The 6,509-nt window shown below is 49.3% G+C and overlaps 1 long non-coding RNA gene across 1 annotated transcript; it reads right to left on the bottom strand.

Annotated features, from left to right (window-relative positions):
* Positions 1–449: 449 nt before the first annotated feature.
* Positions 450–6,274, bottom strand: LOC149915943 (uncharacterized). Its single transcript, XR_016471375.1, has 3 exons — positions 6,189–6,274; positions 5,963–6,020; positions 450–2,792 (listed from the first exon to the last, which is right to left on the bottom strand). It is a non-coding gene; the product is annotated as an uncharacterized LOC149915943 (long non-coding RNA).
* Between the last annotated feature and the right edge of the window lie 235 nt (positions 6,275–6,509).

Genomic DNA, 6,509 nt, shown 5'->3' with positions numbered 1-6,509 from the left:
GAGCGCAGGCAGCAGAGGAGGAGAGCAGCAGCTGCCAAGCCATGGCACTTCACACCCCCAATGCTTTTATCCGTGCTTCTCTGCGCACTTCACAGGAGATAGCAGCGTGCCGTTATCACTCCCTATCTCTGCGGAAGCTGAGGCACAGCACAGAGTGAGATGTTACGGTCTTTCTTAACACTCAGCCCTCCGGAGGCCTGCTGGGGAGGGAGGTGTGAGGCAGACTGCCCGCCTTCAGAGCACTCGCTGCAGTGAACACAGAGGAGAGAAAAGAGAAGTGCTGGCGATTCTGGGATGCTCTAAGGCTGATGGTTGTGCTGCCTTTGTGCAAACCTCACCCTCCACAACACCCCTGCCTTAGGGGAAGGCCAAAAGGGGGGGCAGGACACCGTGAGGTTCAGTTGTTGCCACATTTTGCCAAACTTTGCACTACTTTTACGAAAGCCTCCTTTATATTTTATTGAAAATTCTATACAGAGCCTGATAAAAAAGAAAACAAAGCCATTAATGATGCCTGTAGTATGGAAAGCAGGCAAATGCCTGCTCCTTTGAGCACTTATGCCTAAGTGTTGAAATCTTTCAGAGCCAACCAAGTGAGTCACCATTACCCAGCTCAGCAGAGCTGCACATGGGCTTCCATGTGAATGCACTCATCTACAGATACCTGCTGGCATCAGTGGTCCTTACACACAGCAAAGGAGAGCATCACACCAGCTTACACCACTCTCTGGGCCTGTGAGCACTGCTGCTTTTTTGTTAGGAATAAAAAGGATGAGAGAAAATTGTCCAGTTGCTTTTGGGTTTGTCCTTCATTACCAAAAAGGGAATGATGAATTGCACAGTGTGCACGCAGCAGAAGATGAGTTATTTGAACAGAGGATACCAGTGCCTTGACTGCACTGCATTAGGGCAGTGACAGCACACAGGGATGTGCCAGACACGGGGCTGGGCACAGAGGCTGCATCAAAGCCCTGGGAAGCTCTGATATCCACTTCCAGAGCTCTGGGCAGAGAGCAGAGATGTTACGGCCATTCGGACAGCTGCAAATTGTTTGTTCATTCATTCATTTTCTATGGGCAAAAATCCCAAATCAACCCGGAAAGAAAACCCACCCTGGGACATCAGCCCAATCTGTGGGTGTCAAGATTCACTGCTGTGGGAGCAGAAAGGCACTTCGTGCAGCCACACACCTCATAAAGAGAGGACAGGAAATTTCATGGGAGCAAAGACAATGGCTTAATTTTTTCCTGCCAATTCAAAACAATGCTCTCGAAGAGCCAGAAGCCATGGTCTGTGAGAACTAAATTGGTGGTCCCCATCCGGTTGCTCTGGAATAACAGCCCTGTCACCACATGGCACAGAGCAGCAGTGCCAGCACCGCCCCACGAGCCACCAAAGGCTGTGCAAGGAGAAGTGGGAGTGGGGCTCCTGGCCTTGTATTGCCAGGCAGGGCAGGGATGGGGCAGGGATGGGGGAGGGATGGCTGTCCCACTCCAGGGAAATCCCAGCAATGGTCAGAAACATGAGTTTTTGGAAATGAACCATTACCTCTAGGAACCATGGGGCTGAACAAGTTATATCTTGCATGGAAAGGAGCTGATGAAAACAGTAAGTTTGTTGCTGCAGGTCAAACCCTTCAATATCCTGCTGCTGGCAGTCGGAACCGGGAGCTCTGGCAGAACCGGGACCCTGTAAGGTGCCAAATACCAATGTGTTGGGTCACCAAAGGAATAGAGAAGTGAGGGAAAACAAAGGCTTTTAAAGCAAACTTATCTTGTTTCCACCCTGTCTAGCATGGAAGAAGTTAAAGACACAGAGCAAGTTTTCCTCAAAATGTCACATAGTGAAATCAGTTTAAGGACAGAAAGTTCAGAAATGATAGGAAAACTCCACTCGGCCAACTCTAAAGTATCCCAGCACTGCTGGTGTGGAATCTCTCCTGAACCAATGACCAAAGCAAACTGGATTTCATGTTCTTCTGCTCCCTGTGCCCACCAGGGCCATGCAGTGCCACACAGTGCCGCGGGCTGGTGGTGCACCAGCATGGCAGAGATGGCCATATATAAATCAGGGTCCAAATTTCCTGGCACATGCAAAAAAAAAAAAACCCCAAATAATTGGATCCCAAGTGACAATTTAAATGAAGTGGTAGCTCAGCACAACTCAGAATACTACAAAAATCCCAGAAAGTAGTGTATAGTTATGCATCTACAAAACATTTAGGCTGATGACTCAAAATATTCATTGAGTTGAAATACAGTGTCTGAATGCATTTTGCATAACTGTGTGTATAATATTTGTTAGTTTTATAAATACATGGAGAAAGCAGGGATATATGCATCCACTTCTAGGAACAAATGGCTAAATGACAGAGCCATTCATTCACATGGGCAAGGCAAAGGCTTCACTGCTTTCATTTTGTTTTGCTCTTATACAAGTAATGATTTAGGAAATGGTCATTAGCATCAACACTCTCATCGTGATCTCAAGTCTGTAATCCCACAAAGGAAGCCTGCGCTGCATGGACTCCACCGGGTCATTGAAGCTGGAGTTCCTTAAGTATTCCTCTCCATCAAGGACATTATGAGTAATAAGAGTAGCTGCAATTGTGGCTTTTTAGAAAGTGCTCTTAGCAGTGTGTTCTAGAAAGGCTATTTTAAAGGTCACATTGCTGAGCCCATGGCGCGCTGCCTTGGCGAGGTGGTATGAAGCGAGCGCGTTTCAGCTGGCATCTGGTTTAGACTGTATTTTCATCTGTAGAAATTGAAAAATTCTTGGAAGAACTCCACAGCCTACAAAAAAAAAAAAAAAGTTCTTCTTGAAAACAAGTTATGAGTTAATGATAATTCCACTCCGGGCAGGAAGGAAGGGCTTAGGCTGGATGGCCCCGGGTGGCTGGGGAGGACACTAACCACGGCCCCGCTCCCATCCCAGCCCCGCGGAATGGGATGAGTGCCCCATGCCAGGAGATAGATGGATTAACCATACCCCACAGAAGCAAACTGCTTTTATAAGCACTGTGTAATTCTGAATATGTGAAAACTTTCTGACTGGAGTTCAAATCCAGCTTTTCCTCTAATACATCCCTAGAAGGAACTTCAAATATTAAATCCTGAGAAATGTAGACGAAACCACGTAAAAGCTGCAGACATCCGAAATATGCACAATGGGATCCCTTATGCTGAAGACACAGTGAAACATTCATAGCCATTACAGTAAAACCCAAATTCTGACTTGTTCCTGCACTTAGCTACAACCAGATTACAATTCTGGTTAGAGCATCCATCTGCCTAAAAATAAACATTCCTAATGACCTTAATGAGCTACAGAGCGATCCTGTGTCAAAGTCTCTTCATGGGAAAAAACATGTCACTCTTTGGAAGGACCTGCTGCAAATCCCTGGTGAGGAACAGCCTGCGGTCCTGGAAACAACCAACACGGAGCTGTAAACGTATGGAGGCAGAGGATAGAAGCATGGAATGACCTGGGTTGGAAGGCATCATCCAGATCCATCCCAGGTTGGAAGGGCCTTCGCAGCACCTCCAGCCCCACCCCCACCATGGGCTGGCTGCCCCCAGCTCAGGCTGACCGGGGTCCATCCGTGGCCTCAGGCACCTCCAGGGATGGGGCAGCACAGCTCTGGGCAGCAGTGCCAGCGCCTCACTGCCCTCCCTGCACACATGGAAGATAGCTCACATGAATTATCACAGGTAGAGGCAGCAAGAGCACTTTGTAGCTCTGAAGCAGTCCCGCCAGGTGCCACAGCTCTGTGCCTGCAAACCAGGCACCTGGAACAGCCCCAGGTGGGAGCAGTGATGTGTGTGCATCCCGCTGCCCCTTGGCCAGCAGTGCGGGGCATTGGGCAGCCACGGCACCTCAGCGGGGCTGGAGGAAGTCCCACACTCATAAATGTTTCATTGCACTTCTGAAAAACAGACGGCCACTTTTTAGCAGTCTATGAAACAATATTGTAAACAGTTCAACTATTCTCCCCTCTGGTGCTGGAAGCTGCGAGAACAATGCGCATTCAGGGACAGAGCTCTCAGCCTTGGCTGCTCGCTGATCCCCAGCACAGCCATGGCGCGACCCGCCGCTCCGCTGCCACAGGGAGGGGACATCGGGGCTGCATGGACCGGCATGGCTGTAAGGTGAACCACGGGCAGAGGGGGTTCGGGGTGAGCAATGAGCTGCAGCTGATGCCGGCAGCGCGGCTGATCCTCGGAGCTGGGGAGCACGAGGCACCGGCTGTGCTGAAAAACAAAACTGCAATAAAACGGGCAGATGGTCCTGAAGGAAGGGGGGAGGGGGCACAGAAAGGAGGAAACGAGATATTAAAAAATGTAAATGAGAGGGAAATTATAAAAAGCATAAAGCTCCTGTCCCTCGGGGAACAGCTGTGTATGCTAATCCCTCCTGGGCTGCTCCTTTTGGATCTCCCTTCCTTCCTTCCTCCGTCCCTCTCTAATAGCTCCCTTGTTCCTGCTGGACAAAACTGGCCCTTTGTGGCTGCTCTCAGAACAACATTAAAAACAGGAATAGGGAAATTGTAAACAGGAGGCTTTTGGCCTACAGGCCAAGGCACACACCGGCCTCTGAGGTCTACTTCATGCTAAGCAAAGAAACAGATCTTTGTTGCTGAAGGGATTAGGGCTGCGGGATTTCTGAGGCACGGCGGAGGCATTCAGCTGGCCTGAAGTAGGGTCTTTGTAAAGAGATACCTCCATTATAGATCCGCGAGCGGAAATCGTTCGTGCTCTTTATACAATCTGGGTAATGCGATATTGTTGGGCGGCTGAAGGGCTCTGGTGAAGCAGGGCCCTATCTACTCAATGGCAAATTCTTCAGCAGCTAAATAGATGGTGGTATAATTACCTTTACGGGCGGGGGGAGAGGGCAGCAATCCGCCTTTAACCCTTAGGTGCTTCATGAGAGCACCCACAGTGAGCTGGGAGGAGCCTGCTCAGACAGCACAGTCACTGCGGGCTTCCAGATGAGGATCCACCACCCAAGGCAGTTTAATCCCAAATTCCTCGTGAAACAGTTATGCCCAGCACAGAACATTCATTGCCTGCATTCCTTCCCAGACCACCTCTGCTCTGTGCCCTACGTGTGGTGCCAACAGCTGCCGCTTGGACAACCTGCACCAACCCCACCGACCCCACCAACCGCACTGCACTGCCAGGGGCTGAGCTGAGGTGAGCCCATCTGCTGGGCTGGGATCTGGGGAGGATTTTTTTTTGCTTTGTTGTAGGAAAAAAATAGCTAACTCCTTTCTGGTGAACAATAGCTTGCAGTCAGGTTGGCAGTAAGGCGACTAACCGGCTATATGCAGCCCACCCCACCTACATCCAAGTGCTATGGATCTTTCCATGGTTAACTTTAATTAGACTATCCAGCTGAGCATAGGAGCCATGGGAACGGCACACAGCACTCTGCAGCACCAGCAGACTGGAAAACTCTCCTGGAAAGCAGTGGTACTGAGCAGCCAAGCTGTCTCCATTGGTACAAACTTTGCATTTCTATGGCACAATACATCCAGAGGTGGATTTTTACACTTTTTCTAATAATAGCTCATCTATTTTTGCTCCAAAAAAGCTAAGAACATCTGAAAACAGGAAAGTAAGTTTGCTCCAGAAAAAGAGCAGAAGTCGTGACATTTAGATAGGTTGCAACACTGAGATGGGAAAGCAGATCTGAAATCCTTCCCATTGGGGCAGGCTGACCTGCAGCCCTCAGGCCGTGAGCTATTCTCTGTCCTGGCACTGGGAGCAGCCTCAGCTCTGTGCTGGGCAGCCCTGCACTGGAGGATGGCAGCAGAGGGATGTCCCCATTCTGGGCTGCTCCATCCTTACAAAGCCATGGGCTGGCTGTGTTTGAACGGAGTTCATGACAACCCATTAACATGAAGCTTGAGGGCCAGTAGTGCACACACCACCAGTCACAGCCTTCCAGCAGCACTCACCAGCTTTATCCGGGGAGCTCGAAGATGTGTTGTTCTGAATTTTGAAGAAATATTTGGCCTGATAGTAAAAAGAAAAAATTAGCATGCAGTCAATGTTTTATTTCAGGCACTGCCTACCTCTCAGCCTTCCACCTTTTTGGCTCTAATTTCAGACTCTCTTCCCAGGAAAATGTTTGTAAAAATAATTTGCTATAATTAGAAAAACACTTCATTGAGAATTCATTACTGGAAGCCCTGGTTCTGCAGCTCAATGCTGGGAAGGCCTGGGACACGTTTTGGGTCAGCTGAGAACCACCGTGATGCCGAAGTTTGTTTCAGAAGAAATATTTTGGAGTTCTGGCTCCTAGAATCCAATGCACGTGTGACGTTTGTTACATCAATGAAAGCATCCTCAATTGCAGTTCCTGTCCTGCTGGGGAACCCAGGTCCAAGCAAGAAGGGCAGCCACAACCACAGGCCATGAGATTTTGGCAGAGTTTCGTGCAGGGTCTGCTCAGGCAGTGCTGCTGTGGCTGCTCGAAGCACCACATCCTTAACAACACTTACC

This window comes from Phasianus colchicus, chromosome 15, assembly GCF_987193195.1.
Source record: "Phasianus colchicus chromosome 15, bPhaCol1.hap1.1, whole genome shotgun sequence".
NCBI classification, from domain to species: domain Eukaryota; kingdom Metazoa; phylum Chordata; class Aves; order Galliformes; family Phasianidae; genus Phasianus; species Phasianus colchicus.
The sequence above is the reverse complement of the archived record's forward strand: the minus strand, read 5'-3'. Positions and strand labels throughout refer to the sequence as shown.